Below are 17,731 nucleotides of genomic sequence, written 5' to 3'. Positions count from 1 at the left end.
CCTTAACAAATATCTCCCTTTGTAGTGAGAATTTTGGCTTCTTTAAGCCATTAAGTGATTAAATAAATTAATTAATAAAAAAACACTTATGTGAATATGTTTTTTATTTTAATCCCAAGTGTGGGATACGGGGCTGCTTCAGATTGTCTGCTGTGTGCTGTCATTATTACCTTATTCCTTGCCTTTACCTTGAGCCATGCAACCACTTGAGGAAAACCTCTGACTTGGCTTCAACATCCCACCAAAAAGTAATCAAGCAAGTGGCATATTTAAAAAAATCGGATAAATATAAATGTGATGTGGTCCTACCCTCAAAAGGTTTACAAATTAATTTTATCAGGTGAATGATAGAAACAAACAGACTTTCTCAAAATACAGCAGTAAAGGTAGCAATAGTGGCATGTTCAAGGTCATATGAAAACCTAAGAGACAGCCAAGCAGGTGGTGTATCTTACAAAAAAAGACATTTTGTAGCTATTTCCTGTAAATTGAAACATTACGTTCTAAGGAGAACCTCCTTAGGAATCAGGAATCAAATGAAGCTCACAAGTCTCAGGAAGTTCCTGAAATTTATAAAATTCATGGGCTCCCTCTCCAAGGCTATGTAGGTAGTAAAACTTTTGAGAAGAGTCCCGCTGACCTACCTGTGGGCAACACCAATAGGAAGCTCCATTGATACAGCTTTCATGAGTTATCATGCCTGCCAAGGTGAGCTTCTCAGTGATATAGTTGCCTTTGAGTAACCTATGTTCCTGGAAGGCACCCCAATAAACTGGCTGATTCAGAGATAGACCTGGGTGGAACTGGGTTTTTGTTTGTTTGTTTGTTTGTTTGTCTGTTCATTGGTGACTATCAAGGGTAAGTGTCAATATTTCCCTAAAAAACTCATTAAAATAAAAAAAGAATCTACCTATTACAAGCTAAAAAAAAAAAGGTCAGAGGGTGCTTCTAGCTGAAGGTAAAGCCTACATCAAACACCCAGCCAGGTTCCCCAGAAATGAACTGTCAATCATTGGATCAGCGTAAAGGGGCAAGTTCAAGTCAAAAATCAAAGGGATCTAAGTTAAAGAGGCAATATAGGGTCAGGATGGTCAAATTAAAGGGCTTCAACCTAGTTACACTGGGGTTGGTAGGGAATTCTTATCAAGCTGGGGTATGATATTGTCTTAGTCAGTGTTCCATTGCTGTGAAGAGACACCATGACCAAGACAACTCAAGAAAGCATTTAATTGAGGTCTTGCTTACAGTTTCAGAGGTATGGTGGGGATCATGATGGCAAGCATGGTGCTGGAACAGTTGCTGAGAACTACGTCCTGATCTGCAGGCTGAGAGAGAGAGAGAGACAGACAGACAGACAGAAGCAGATACAGAGACAGAGATAGGCAAGCAGGCAAGCAGACAGACAGATGAGACAGAGATAGACAAGCAGGCAAGCAGACAGACAGATGGAGACAGAGATAGACAAAGACATACAGAGAGACAAAGACAAAGAGATAAAGACAGGCAAGAGATAGAAAGAGACAGACAAAAGACAGAGACAGAGAGAGGCAGGCAGGCAGGCAGACTGCCCTGGCATAGGCTTCTGATACCTCAAAGCTCACACTCAGTGACACACTTCCTCTAACAGCGACACACCTCCTGATCCTTCTAATCCTTTCAAAGAGTTCCACTCCCTGGTGACTACGCATGCAAACACACGAGTTTATGGGGGCTCCTCTCATTCAAACCACCACAGACACTGTCTTAATTAGGCTCGATATTACTGTGATAAAATCCCATGACCAAAGCAACCTAGCATGGAAATGATTTATTTTAACGTACAGTTCCACCTCATAGTCCATCACTGAGGAAAGTCAGGACAGGAACCCAAACAAGGCAGAAAGCTGGAGGTAGGAACTGACACAGAAGCCATGGTGGCGTGCTGTTTACCTCGCTTTTCATGGCTGGCTGAGCCTGCTCACTTTACAGCACGCAGGACCACCAAGATCCAAGGTGGCACCACCCAACATGGGCTGGGCCCTCCCACATCAACCATCAACCAAGAAAATGCACCACAGGCTTGTTCACAGGCCAATCTCTCAACTTCTCAGTTGAGCTTTGGTCTTCCAAAGTGACTCTAGTTTGTATCAAGCGGACCTAAAAGTAGCCCGCCCAAATGCAGACAGGAAGGAACAAGACCTGGGGAGAGGGTCTGAGGAGAGTGCTAATGTTGTTAAATGTTCCAGCATCAAGTCCCGATACTCTGTGCTTCTCTGACAAATCAAATTCCAAATCTTCACCCCAGTTAACGCTACAAGCTCACATGTGCTGAACTGAACTGGGGGAGTGGGTCATCCCTAGCTCAAGAGGCTCTTGTTATTTTTAAGTATTGGGGGTTATGAAGAAAAAGTTTTAAGCCTGGGCATTAAGGGATGCATGAAAGCAGGAGAGAGGGCATGGGAGAAAAGGGGGAGAAAGACTGACAGGAAAAGGACCATGGGGACCGATGATGTGGCTCACGGGGTAAGACCTGGCAACCAGAGATTGATCTCCAGGACCCACATGGCAGAAGGAGAGAACTGATTCCTGAAAGCCGTCCTCTGACCTATACAAGTGGGTCCTGGCACACTACCAGAATAAATCAACAAATGTGATTTTTTTTTAATTTTTAAATAAAGAAAAGGATACCTATAAACACTCAAGCATAGGCCTTGACCTGTCAAGAATCCTGAAGGATGAAGATGATGTTTGATGGATCAGGCCAATGCATTGCTCCAGCAATGTCTCATAGATCAGAATTGTTCTTTTTTAATAATTTATTTTATTTTGTTTTATGTGCATTGGTGTTTTGACTCATGCATGTGAAAAGGTGTCAGATCCTCTGGAACTGGAGTTACAGACAACCACGAGCCCCCATATGAGTGTTGGGAATTGCAGCCAGGTTCTCTGGAAGAGCAGCCAGTGCTTGGAACTGCTGAGCCATCTCTCCAGTCCAGGATTTTTCTTACTAAGAGCCATATACAAAACAAACAAGAAGAAAAACTCAGGGTCGAGAACATGGAGGGTTTTTTTTTTTAATATAGCTTTTAAAAAATACTATTCCAGTTGCTTGCTTATGTAATGCATCTCTTGTCTCAAAATAAAACAATTAGCTCAGACATGGACCCAGCAGGGGTGTCCCTTAATGCATGGGATGACTAGATAATGAGAATTTTTTTTATATGACTGGACATCATTCAGTCATAAAGAAAAACGAAAACCTGGCCTCTGCAGCAAAGTGAATAGAACGAGAAGTCAACATGCTAAGCAAAACAAGCTGGGTGACTGCCACATGTTCTCTCTCATGTGGAACAAACAAACAACAAACAAACAAACAAAATCAGGCTCGTCTGGAAGCAAAAGTGGGGTTGTTGGAGAGTTGGAAAGACGCAGGATGGCTTGGGGAGGTATGCTGGAATAGACATGCAGATGGACACGTTTGGTGCACGATGGGAAATGTCACTTACTTAACTTTTATAATCCATATGCTAATAATCATCATCATAAAAAAATATAAGATGGGGCCAGCATGATGGCAGCCAGTAAAGCGCTTGATGCCGAGCCTGGTAGCCTGAGCCTCACATGACAGAACGAGACAAGTGAACATGACCATCAACGTCCTTTGATCTCCACACTCACGCCTTGCACACCTACCCCACCCACATGCGTGCACACGTGTGCACACAAACAAATAAATTAAATGTAACTTTAAAACGCACGTTGTATTTAATATATACACAGGCACACGCTAAATTTTAAATGTCTATAAATATAACATATACAATGCACACACGCACAAAAATGTAATCCGAAAAGTTCAATCTAGTTTATATTTCTTTCATTGTATTTCATAGGAACTGGCTTAAGGAATAATTTTACTCAATGGTAAGGAAAAAAAAACTATTTTTAAGCGGACAAGTCCAAAAATTCCAGCCCCTGAGGCAACAGGCCATTGTTTTATAGTATGCACATGTCTTAGCAGGAGTCCCCATGGAAAGCTTTTCTCTTTCTCCACTTTGAATTAGTCCTTGGGCACTTTTAAACTTCAAATCAGAAGTTTCCTTTTAGTAAAGGTCAGCCCTGGAAAATCTCTCCTTACCCCGCAAAACAAGCTCCCTTTCGGGATTCCTAAACTGAAGCTAATTTCCTGAGTTTACGAAACGCCTGTTCCCATTATTGCTTCACGTGGTCTAATTGGGGGAGGGCCCTTTTCGGCTGCCTAACTGTTCCCAGTAGGACCCTATCAGTGCTGTGTGATGCTAGCCTTCTATTAACCACAGCTGATTATTTATGCCCAGCTAACCAGCATAAATTGTCCCAAAAAGCAAAGGTTTCACTTAGAGATTCTTAAACCAAAACATCACATAAACAGCCCTGGCAGTCTTTGCACTGCTCTGAAATTTCATAAGGAAGATATTCATTCTGATAGAAAGCTGCTATGAGGACTCACAGCTCTCTTCCAACAGAGGGGAGTCTGGGATGGCTTCTGGGAGATAGATGGGCCAACTTCGTTCTGACAGAGTGTAGTAGTTCCATGGAGAAGAAGAAGCAATCTGGACAAAGTTAGATTCATCCAACACTGTGTGTCTGTATGTGGGGTTCCGGGTGGAAGCTACATGACATTCATTTATGTCACTAAGTCACGCATGTCACTAAGTCAGCTAACTCTTAGGCTCAGCTCTGCATGCAATGCTGGTTGAGGAGTCCGTGTTGGGTCTGTTATCTCCACCTCTCACAACATTCCTGTCTTCCAAGTTCCCACAGTACATTCCTACTAATGTCTAAGCACCCGATGGCTTTTCGTTTTCCAGCTCAAATTTCTGAATATAACCACAGTCTTCCCAAAAATCAACATGGCCATGGCCAACACAGCAATGCCTCCCTCTGTGGTACTAATTTCTCCTCTAGCTAAGTTTTTCAGTTGCTGATAAATACCATGACCAAAATATCACACCACGATCAAAACAACTTGAGGAGGGAAGGGTTTTGTTGTTGTTGTTGTTGTTGTTTGTTTGTTTGTTATCTTACACTTACAGGTAATAATCACTCACTAAGGGAATTAAGGGCAGGAACTCAAAGAACTAAATCAGAGGCCAAGGAAGACACTGCTTTCTGGCTTGTTCTCCACAGCCTGCTCATCCTGCTTCCTTACACAACCCAGAAAGCTTCTCCAACCACAAAAATGCCAGCCTTTTCCCTTGTAGATGGTGAAACTGAAACACTTTTTATCAATTTTCAGTGACTTCTTTAGCATTTATTGATGATCTTATAAAGTCTTTATTCCTTCTATAGCTAGAGATTGCCAATCCAATTTAAAGAGGAATATTTTCATCTCTCCAACTTATTGATTTCTTCACTCATATACATTACATTAATACAAACTCATGAATCTCAATGGGATTTACTGGATTATAGCCCAGCTGACATTAAAATCAGCCTAGATTTAGTTACAGAATATGTATTCAAGCTATCTCTGGTGTCTTTTTTAATTGAGAAACTTCAGCTTCATAACAGGGGCAACATGGCTTCCCGAGTACTGTAAGACAAAAGTGAAATGTTCCCCACAGTTCACTTGAGCACTTGGTGTATAAAGAGGTTGTGAAACCTTTAGGACATGGAGCCTGGCTCAATGTATGTTATAGGCATAGTAACTTGGTTGGCTGATGGATGAATGGATGGCTGATTGGTTGGTTGGTTGGTTGGTTGGTTGGTTGGATAGTTGGTTGGTTAGCTGGTAGGTCAGTTAGCTGGTTTGCTGGATGATTAGTTAGTCTGTTAGCTTGTTGACTGATTGGCTGGTTATTTGGCTTTGAGATAGTACCATGCCTTTGAACCAATGACATTCAGCCCCTCTGGTGCTTGTATTACAGATCTGCCCAAGGGTACCTAGCTCACTGCATGTTCTTAGATCTCCTGAAGGCAACAGGAAAGTGAGGTATAAATGCACACAACTGTTTGCCATTCGTACTTTAACATTTAGAATTGTTGTATGTACAGAGAATAATATTTCTTGGAGAAAAGGTGCAAAAAAAATACAAATTAAACTGAAATTTTCAGTTGTTAGTCAATACTCCCTGGTAACGGTGTAAGACACTGGGAAGGGAACTGAATCCAGAGTCTGGGTGGACACTCCCTTTAAGGCAGCTCTGTGGGGCTGGGAGGCAGCTCAGGGGTAGTGCTGCTGCGCAAGCAGGAAGATCTGCATTGGGATTCCGGAGCGCCCCTGAATAAAGAGTGCTGGGGCGGACAGGCAGACAGATGGCGCCTCATCTAGCCTCACTGGCTAGACAGTCAATCAGCCTCAACAGCAACCTCCAGGAAAAGAAGACAAGCAAAATCAGCCTCTGACCTCCACATCCACATGCTTGGGCAAATGTGCTCACAGACTCAGACATACATTCACTCATGCACAGAGAGACACACAGACACACAGACACACATTCACACAGAGACACGCTCATGCGCTACAAGAAGCAGTGTTGACTTGAGGAATGGTCACCCTAGAAAACAACATACTCAGTCACCGAAGAACCACTCTGGCTTGTGACTGTTAATTAAACGGCTAGAGATACTTGGAGTTGAAAGGGCCTCTGGTTTCTCTCAGACTAAGTGGTTCCAACCAGAGTGACCTAAGTGCAAACAAAGCCGAGGCGCCGCTTTCCTGTTTCCGGGAAACCCTCATGCCAGAATTCAGCCCGGAGAAAGAGAACCAGCCCTCATTAGAGCTCCCAGAAGCAGGAATAGAAACCAGTAAGAAAGCGTTCTTACCCTTAGCGTGTTTAACACCAGTGCTGTGGAAAGAGGTCTCAGTGGAGGCAGAGTGTGCTGTGCAAACCCCCAGCCCCCAGCGACCTTCCCCGCATCCTGCTGACAGAAGCCAGAAGGCAGGCCTGAAGGCAGGCCCGAAAGCAGGCCTGCCTGGGCAGCCCCCTCTGCCTGCCGTCCCTAGAGGCAGATGCTACAGGTCACCGCCAAACCAGAGGGCATCTGAGGAGTGTGTCTGTGGTTTCCTCTCACAACCCGCTTCCTCTGCCTCCAGGGGAGGCCCTGCCCCGCTTTGGACTCTCTCACTAATGGCGAGTCTCATAATCACTAGAGACGTCTTTCCCTGCTCCATGAGTGTTCCGGTTTGAACCGGAAGGGTCCCCCAGAGAGACTCGTGTTTGAACTCTTGCCCTCCAGCTGAAAGCACTGTTTTGGGAGGTCCTGTGACTTGCAGGACTTGGGCCCAGCTGGAGGAGGTGGCATAGAAGGAGCAGGGGGAAGGGTTAGAACTTGGCCCCACTTTGGGTCCAGCGCTCTGCATGGCGGTGCTCTGAAGACATGAGCCAACGGCCTCGCCCAGCTGCTGCCACAGCAGTGAGCCGTTGGGTCACCATGCCTTCCCCACACTCAAGCCGTGGGCCCAAAAGATGCCGCCTTCTCTTAGGTTGCTTTCTTGGGTATGAATGACAAGAAACATGGATACAGCAGGCGCCTCACAGCGAGAGTTGGCATCTTAGAGAGAGGTCCCGTTTGCCTGTTTTTCCCTGATGGTGACTGCTACTTCTCGCTCTTCCAGGGGAGCAAAGGCTGATTCCCAGCACCCACAGCACCCACGTCAGGTGGCCCACAGCCGTGCGTAGCTCTAGCCCTGAGGAATTCCGATACCTTCTTCCGACCTCCAGGGTACCCGCACACACGCGCCACGCATTTACACAAACACGTACAAACGGATAAAAACAAATCTTTCATTTTAAACCTTCAGGGAATTTTGCCTTCACGTTAGGATAGACTTGTGTGCTATTCAGTATTTTGTCAACTTGACACAAACTTAGAAGAGCGGATCTCAATAGAACGGCCACCCTCAGAATGACCTATGGACAAGTCGGGGGGAGTGTTTTCTTGACCGTGAGGACCCAGGCCACTATGGGCGGGCGGGGCTACTCCCGCACGGGTTGTCCTAGCTGTATGAGAAGCGGATGCTCAGCGTTTCTTCACGGTTTCTGCTTCAGTTCTTGCCCTGACTATGATGGGCTGTAACCTGGGAGCTGTAATATGAAATTAACCTTTTCCTCTGCTGGTCGCTTTTGGTCATGGACTTTTTCACAGCAACAGGAAACTAAACCAAACCAAACCTCCAGCCATTTCCAAGGTGGCCCTAAACATTGCTCCGCATTTTGTTCTATATATTTACGCAAGGCGGACTTCTCAGCATTGATGGTTACAAAACCAAGATGCCAGCCAATTCCGGAAGATGTTGAAGACGCCCAACATATTGCAATACCAAAAAGTTCGGAGAAGATCTAATTTTTTTGTTTTTTTGTTTTTTTTGTGACAGGGTTTCTCTGTGTGGCCTTGTCTGTCCCTGACTCGATTTGAAGACCAGGCTGGCCTCGAACTCCCAGAGATCGTGCTGGGATTACAGGTGTGCACCACCGCGCCCAGCTGAATAGTTAATTTTTTAATTTAGTTATTTTATGTTTATGAGTGTTTTCCCACCTGTTTGCATGTGTACGATCTGCATGCCTGGTGCTTGTGGAGGTCAGAAGGTGGCATCAGATCCCCTGCAACTGGAGTTGCCGATGGTCGTAAACCACCCTGCGGCTGCTAAGAACCAAACCAGGGTCTTAACTGTTGAGTGTCTCTCCAGCGTCAGGGTTGAATTCCTATGTAAGAAATGAGCAAGTTCATTCATTTTGTTGGTATGCAATTTTTTTTAATCATTAACAAATGGTAAAATTACTTATACAACAAAAATTTGTTTTAAAATACATTTCTTTATGACTTATGGATGTCTGATTTGAGTACTTATTTCATAAACCTATATACCTTGAGGTCACATAAAAATTTCCCAGTACAAGAGACCCGGTAAAAAGCCCTAAGGTACGTCATAGAACCCTGGTGGGTGGCTCCAGGTGGGAGCTTTGGATGCTGAAGAGCAGCTCGGCCAACCCAAACCTGGGGACCCTGCGGGTGAGCTTCAGCTTGCATCACAGCACTGATCATTGTCTGGCTTTCTCAGGGGCGGGTGGTGAATGAGGGAGGCCAGGAGCCTGTGTTGCCACTTCGCAGGTGATTCACGCGGTGTAGCAGCAATAATTAACACTGCATCCAGCGTTCCCTATATTGCCAAATGTTATCGTCAGAAAAAAACAACAAGAGTGTGCAGGGCCATGTTGTATACAGCACACACCACAAGTATGTAGTTATTGTATGTGATAAAAATAACCACACTTTTAAAATATATAGATTGTAACTAATACATGTGTGTGCGTATATAAAATTCCGTAGTTCCTCAGTAACAACAAAAACTCTGTTTTTTGCCCATTGTGTGATGTTATTTTAATGCACACTTGATTTTACGTTCTGTGGATAAAGAAAACTCCAGTAAGTTCTGAGGGTTTAGAATGCAAACACCCGATGCTGCGCAGATGAAACTCGACCACTAGGTGGGGCTGTTCTCTCTACAGGGACGGAGGACCCTGCCGAGACTGCTGCTTCCCGAAAATGATCACTTAGAGCTGGAGACCGCTCCGCTGTAGAGCACATGTCCAGCATTCCAGAAGCCTGGGCTCACCCAGAGACCCACAAAAGTGGGCATGTGGGCACATGCAAGCAATACCAGCACCCCGGGAGGAGACAGGACAATCAGAAGTTCAAGGACATCCTCAGCTACATACCAAGCTAAAGGCTGGCCTCGGCTACTTCTGAGAGCCCCCATCTCAAAGCAAACCACCAACACCAGCAACAATCAGAGACATGTGTGTTTATCATCTATTATGTATGCGTACAGGAAGAAATGGTGGAAGGCAGCTGTTGGAAAAGGGAATTTGGTAGCAAACGGAAGAAGAGGCTGTAGTGGACAGTGATTTGTTCAAGAGTGGACGGTGGCATTTCTTGGGTTTCCGGTGTCTGCATAAGTGATAAGCCTAACCGTAACAATTTAAATAACGCTTACTTATTTAGCCATTTAGGAATGATTCTGTCCACTGTGTGACTTTGTTCTCAGCACTTTGTGTGATGTACGTACGCTATGTAATTCTCCTACAAAATGATGGAGGAGCGAGCATTACTGAATCCATCAGCTTCCCAATACTGCAATAAAATACCCAAGACTTGATTTATAAAGAGGAAAGGTCTACTTTAACTCACAGTTTTTTTCAAGCTTTGGTCTGTGCCCACACTGCTTTGGGGCCTCCGGCATGGCAGCATATCCCAGGAGCGCTGATCTTGTGGCCAGCAATGAAAGAAGAGGGGGAAGGGACCAGAGTCCCACAATCATACAACCCCACGCTCTGCAGCATCCTGCTGTGCCCTACCCCTTAAAGGCCTAACACTTTCCAGAGGCACCAAGCTGAAGACCAAGCCTTTACACAAGGCCTGTGGGGACCCTTTATCTAACCACACCCATAGTCATCCCAAGACAAGTAACTTGCCTGCAGTCCTCCTGGTGTTAGTGGTGGAGCTAAGATTTAAACCCGAGTAGTCCAGCCCACAAGCGTGTGCTCTGAACACCCACATCAAGACATCTTCATGTACCCCAGCCCTGGTGAAAACAATAGTGCCCTGACACCAATGGTTAATTATGGCGAAAACAACAATATCCTGGCACCAAGTGGTTAATTATGAGAGTGATGACAGGAAACGAAGGGGAGACGTTCACATGCCTTTCCCACAGCGAACAGATCGGTGAGCTTAACAAGTCCATCACCCAAAGCCCCGTGTCACGTGGCTCATTCGCGGGCTGACTCAACAGAGGAAGCCCTTTTGTGGTTCCTCGGCGTGCTTTACCACAAGAGAAGCCACCATCTTCTGAAAGCTTGCCTCTGCCTCATGGCTGGGCTGTTCAGTGTTCATCAGAACTGAAGACGAGGCCAAAGGTTTCCTTTTCAATTCCTCCCTGAGCGACAGAGGGAAAGGGCACCAGCCTCTGCCCCCACCCACCCACCCACTATAACCCAGTCACTGCCGCTTGACTTCTTGCAGAAACAAGGGCGAAGGAGAGGTGGGGACCGACTAGCAGTCTAGTTCATGGTAGCCCATCTCTGAAGGTGTCTTCTCACCACACTGCCTGCTCTGCTGTCTGCTGAAACCTGTATAGAGTATAGAGAGGCTATCTTTTGTCTTGTTATGTCAATTAAAAAAAAAAAAAAAAAAAAAAAAAAACATGGCCTATAAAAAAGGGTAGAAAAAAAGGTAGGCCATCCAGCAGGCAGAAAGGATTCTGAGTTACAGCCAGGAGTGGGAGATTTGTCCAGTAAGAGGGGAGGAGCAGGATAGATGCCTGGTACCTGAGCAGAGGTAACCAGCCACATGACAGAATGTAGAATAGTATAAATGGGATTTTTTACGTTATGAGCCTAGACACATGACCTAGACATTTGTAAATATATTTTAAATCTCATGAGTTAATATTCCGGGAGCATGAGGCTGGGAGAAAAAACACACCCCCTTATTACAGGCAAGTAAACAAGGAAGACCCTTGTTTACAGGCCCTGACCCCTGGCCTCCACTTGTACATTCGTGGGCATTTACACTAACACACAGCACACACAAAAACAACTCCACAGTTACATATAATTACTATGTGTGAGTCAAAATGGGAAACTTTTAAGGAATTAAAATAAACAATTATTAATGCCTCAACATCTCTGTATTAAGCTGGCTTCAAGACTCCCTTCTTTTCAAAATCTGAAGATGATGAATCAGTTATTACAATATTGTTCCCTCTCATAAGACTCCAATTTTACAATCACACAAGTATTTGGGGGAGTTTGTTTGAAATTCTATGAAAATGAAAGATGAACACATCTTTGCATGAAGTAATTTCAAGTCATTAGGAAACTAAAGGCTCTGCTAAAATAATCATTTCAACAAACATGGAAATCTCTTGAGAGGTTTCTTTTAAAATAAATGATACTTTTGAGGTCAAAAAAAGGGTTCAGGGGGTAAAAGTGCCTGCTACACAAGCCTGGAGAGCAACATTTGATCCTCAGAACCCTCCTAAAGGTGGGAGGAAAGAGCTGGTTTCACAGGGTTGTCCACACCATGTGTATCCACAGGTATATATCACACACACAAAGGCACAACATTAAAGGTCACGCATGTCTTAAGGGTGTAAACAGTATGACTTATTAAGTAGGCAGGGAATGCAGTTTGATAAAGGTCTATGAAAGTGTCTGTAATGGGATTTTAACTTAATTTTTTAATCAGTGTTGAATGTAGTGATATTTTTAAATAAATTGCAAAGTGAGTTAGAGCGAACCTTCACCCATATATATGTTTTCCTTGAATTGCTAATTTTAGTAGAAAAATCTGTTGTATCTTTATTTTACACTGTTTTCAGATGATGGGTAAGCATATATTCTGGCCAATGCAAATATAATCCAAAATGCAGATGTGGATACTGCTTCTATAAGGGAACTGTAGAGACATTCCATGAAAGAGGAGGCTATAAACTGAACTGGCAATTTCCCCCACAGACTAAGCTCCCACCAGCCCAGCCACCATGCCTTCCCCACAGTGGTGGACTGTGTCTTATGAGCCATGAGCCAAACTAAACATCTACTGCTTCAGGTTGTTCGTGTTGTTTGTGTCACAGTGATGAAAAAGATGAGCCCATTACGGTGGAATCTGAGGGCCGAGAGCATGATGGTTTCGAGAAGACTCCATCTGTTTCCGGGCTGGCAAAAAGCCTGGGGGAAAGCACAACAAACAGCTACGCGTACAGGATCTTGACCAAACCTCTGCCATTCAGGGCTAAGGAGATGGCTCGATAGGTAAATCACTTGCTGGGTAAGCTTGGGAACCTGAGTTCAAATCCCCAGCACCCACATACAGACAAGAACATGGGAGGTAGAGACAGGAGAATCCTCAGAAGCTTACTGTAAGACTAGCCTGTGTAGGCTACAACAAACAAAAAGAGACCCTGTCTCAAATGAAATGCAAAGCAAAGACTGACACCCAAGGTCACCCTCTGACATCTATAGTTTACCACAGTGTTCTTCTCACTCTCTCTTCCCCCCCCCGTCTCTATGTCTCTCTGTCTCTCTGTCTATGTACCTACCTATCTATCTGGCTGTCACTCTGTCTCTCTCCTCCCTCCCCACATTCTCCTCTTCCATTTGGCTATAATCTTCTTTCTAAATCTATAACATAATCTCAAAAATGTAAAATACAGAAACTTCTTTTAATTTTGAGGGTAAGAGGCTGGTAGTTAATTGATTAGTTGATTAGTTTGGGATTTTCCACAATTCAACCAGGAAGTGATCTGAGCATGTGTTAACATAACTACAGCTAACAAGCTATCCATTGTTTTTCTCCTAGCCTTCAGCAAAAATAAGAATACCTTCCCCTAGTTCCAGAAGCCACCTGCACAGACACGGCTTTTGTATTGTTCTACAGCCCTTCCGTTTGTCCACAGGTCCCTGAGGGGGTACCCAGGCATCCATGGCTACCCTCTGAGGGCATGCACCTAACCGCATATGAGTCCAGCACCCCAGATGGCAGGGGGCGAGGCTGGGTTTACAGCCAGTGCTCCTCTGGTCCCCAACAAAGAGAACACCCTCATTGAGAAGGCCAGGGAGCTCCTGGTGTTCTGTGTAGGGCAGAATCTCTAAGGTTTTGTATGGTTCAGATATGGTTAGGTGATAGATGAAAATACGTGAAAGTCCTCAGATCAAAGGAAAACATACTATCCTCCCCTCACCCTCCATCTGAGAACCCAGGTTCACTCTCTCTTCTGGAGAATCACCTTCCGGAAGCTGAAGCTGAGCTAACTGGCTGCCAGGCTCTGTCTCTGGGGTAATTCCAAGCCGGCAGTTTTTATGGGTTATTTGTTATCACAGCAGCTTCTCACCCCAGAGGTCAGCGAGTCTGACTGTTATTACCCTCTGTATTTGCTTTGGCAGATCCCAGCTATAATACTGATTTAGTTAAATATAACCAAAATATCTTATACACATTGCTGTAGGCTAAATTCACCAGTCACAGTAAAGTTCATAACTGCTTTAAGATTCAGGAAGGCGCCGTGTGGTGGCTGGACACGCCTTTAATCTCAGCACTTGGGAGGCAGAGGAAGGCGGATGTCTGTGAGTTCGAGGCTAGCCTGCTCTACAGAGCGAGTTCTAAGACAGCCAAGGCTACACAGAAAAACCCTGTGTAGAAAAAAGACCCAGGAAGGCAATGGGGGACACAGACGTCTCCATAATGTTCACACAGATATCTCTACCAACCCTCTAATAGCCACACCTCCAGGCAATGATCTCAAAAACGTGTATTAATTACTTTCGGAGTGAAATTACACACGTACCTCATCCAGCAAATTGATTTTTTCAAGAAGACAAGACAGAAGGTTCAGGGTGGGGAGGCAGGGAGATGGCTACTTCAGGAAGGCACTCACCATGCAAGTGTGAGGGTCTGCTTGGAGCCCCAAGCACCCACAGAAAAAGCCAGTGCAATGCTGCACAACTGTAATCCCAGTGCTGGGGGAGGCAGAGACAGGAGGATTCCCTGGGGTTCACTGGCCAGGCAGTGTAGTGGGAGTCTACACTCCAGGTTCAATGAGAGACTTTGCCTAAAGAGCAATAATAATAATAATAATAATAACAATATCCAGATTGATTGAGAAAGACACCTGACATCAACTTCTGATGCATATGAATGCATATGCATGCACACACACACACACACACACACACACACACACACACAGAATCCACTTGTGCACTGAGGGAAGTTGAAAAGTCCCACAATTTACCATCTTCACCCAGAGAGCCAGTCTGGACTCCTGTCTGAGGCCAAAGGCCTGACAAGCAGGAGAATGGGTATTTGGGATGGAAAAATATTCTTTGAGCTATTTAAATTTTTCAAATATTGACACATTTCCATATGTAACATCAACAATCCAAAGTCATGAATGCCGCCCCTCTTATCAGAACAGTATTGGAGGGCTGTTAAGAGCAAGGAAGGAGCAGGAGGTTTCCCAAAATGCTAGTTGTTTAACTGGAAGATTGACATGCATCATTGCCAACAAATGCTCTCAGTTCTTTCCTTTGACATGATCTCCCCACTGTTTCTCATTTCTGAGAAACTCTCACATCTGTAGCCCGGCATGATGGTACACACCTGTAGCTGCAAACGCTCAGGGGGCTGAGGCAGGATTGTAAATTCTAGGCCAGCCTGGGCTACAGAGTGACACCAAGTACCCAAAAGCTAATGATTGCCGTCAGAATGACAAACAGCACATTTTCTCTCGTGTACAAAAGCTAGATTTAATATGAAAGCTGGAGGGGGTCGACTTGGGAAGAGAAGGGGAACCAAAGTGAGGGAGGTGGGGAGGAGTCTGGTGGGGGAGCAAATAGAAAGCAAATGATGTGCGTAGTATGAAAATGTCATGTGAGACTCATTCCTTGCAGTAGCTGAAAAATTAATTTTAGGAAGTGTAAGCATGGCTAGCCACAGCTGCCAGTTGGTCTTTCAAATATGCGGTGTTTCAGGGATTAAGAGTTGGGCTTCCGCCTTTCTCTTGCATCTCCCCGGATGTCTTAGTCTTCAGTACCTCAGTGGGGAAACAAGAGCCCTCACACCTGCTAGTGGGGTACTCAATCAGTACAATTTGCAGGAGAAAACTGGAGTCAAGAGCGCTCTCTGGCCACTCTGCCAGGGGACCATCCAGGATGGCTCACAACCATCTGTATGTACCTCTAGTCCCAGGGTATCTGACGCCCTCTTTTGGTCAAATTGGGCACTGTGGGCACACAGCACACAGACAGGCCTTCAGGCAAACACTCATAAAGTACCATAAAAAGAAATAAAGTCTCAGGAACCAATTATCTAAAAAATAATTGACTTCTTAACCTTGACGGATACCTGTAACCCTGGTGCAGTGTGGGAGAGTTGGGGAGGGGCATCAGGCTCCTGGGACTTTGCTGGTCTGGCTCTAGGTTCACGAGAGACTCTAACTCAAAAGGAATGAGGTGAGACACAGGAGAGTGAGACACCTGAGCGACCTCCTCTGGCCGACCTGTGAGCACTTGGGGAACCACACATACACACAAAACAAACCACTCGGCTTCTAAGAATTTTCTCCTGGGAAACAGGCCCTTAGACAGGAGTGTTTGTAGCAAGATTGTTTACAAAAGTGAATCCTAGAAATAACCCAGAAAGGAATCCTCCGAGACGCAGCCAGTCAGCCCCTGGCAAGACCCTCAGGCAGCTTGTCACTAAGAGTTATCATGTCAATGCATTACAGCACTCTGAGTCACGCAACAAGACAGTTCATTTTTTACTAATGTCTCTTTTGACCTGAGGGAACTAAGGAATCAGCTGCTGAATCTGCAAATATTTGGGATGATCTACAGAAGGGGTCAAATTTCATGATGGTCAAATAGCATGTGCTGTAAGACATCAAACTTTTTCAGTTTAATGAAACTCAGTTTCTTGCTGAGTGTGGGGTCCACACTTGCTCAGTGTGATGAATGAGGGAGGCCAGGAGCCTGTGTTGCCACTTCGCAGGTGATTCACGCGGTGTAGCAGCAATAATTAACACTGCATCCAGCGTTCCCTATATTGCCAAATGTTATCGTCAGAAAAAAACAACAAGAGTGTGCAGGGCCATGTTGTATACAGCACACACCACAAGTATGTAGTTATTGTATGTGATAAAAATAACCACACTTTTAAAATATATAGATTGTAACTAATACATGTGTGTGCGTATATAAAATTCCGTAGTTCCTCAGTAACAACAAAAACTCTGTTTTTTGCCCATTGTGTGATGTTATTTTAATGCACACTTGATTTTACGTTCTGTGGATAAAGAAAACTCCAGTAAGTTCTGAGGGTTTAGAATGCAAACACCCGATGCTGCGCAGATGAAACTCGACCACTAGGTGGGGCTGTTCTCTCTACAGGGACGGAGGACCCTGCCGAGACTGCTGCTTCCCGAAAATGATCACTTAGAGCTGGAGACCGCTCCGCTGTAGAGCACATGTCCAGCATTCCAGAAGCCTGGGCTCACCCAGAGACCCACAAAAGTGGGCATGTGGGCACATGCAAGCAATACCAGCACCCCGGGAGGAGACAGGACAATCAGAAGTTCAAGGACATCCTCAGCTACATACCAAGCTAAAGGCTGGCCTCGGCTACTTCTGAGAGCCCCCATCTCAAAGCAAACCACCAACACCAGCAACAATCAGAGACATGTGTGTTTATCATCTATTATGTATGCGTACAGGAAGAAATGGTGGAAGGCAGCTGTTGGAAAAGGGAATTTGGTAGCAAACGGAAGAAGAGGCTGTAGTGGACAGTGATTTGTTCAAGAGTGGACGGTGGCATTTCTTGGGTTTCCGGTGTCTGCATAAGTGATAAGCCTAACCGTAACAATTTAAATAACGCTTACTTATTTAGCCATTTAGGAATGATTCTGTCCACTGTGTGACTTTGTTCTCAGCACTTTGTGTGATGTACGTACGCTATGTAATTCTCCTACAAAATGATGGAGGAGCGAGCATTACTGAATCCATCAGCTTCCCAATACTGCAATAAAATACCCAAGACTTGATTTATAAAGAGGAAAGGTCTACTTTAACTCACAGTTTTTTTCAAGCTTTGGTCTGTGCCCACACTGCTTTGGGGCCTCCGGCATGGCAGCATATCCCAGGAGCGCTGATCTTGTGGCCAGCAATGAAAGAAGAGGGGGAAGGGACCAGAGTCCCACAATCATACAACC

The sequence above is a fragment of the Meriones unguiculatus genome, chromosome 11, assembly GCF_030254825.1.
Source record: "Meriones unguiculatus strain TT.TT164.6M chromosome 11, Bangor_MerUng_6.1, whole genome shotgun sequence".
NCBI lineage: Eukaryota > Metazoa > Chordata > Mammalia > Rodentia > Muridae > Meriones > Meriones unguiculatus.
Note: the sequence above shows the minus strand (reverse complement) of the source record.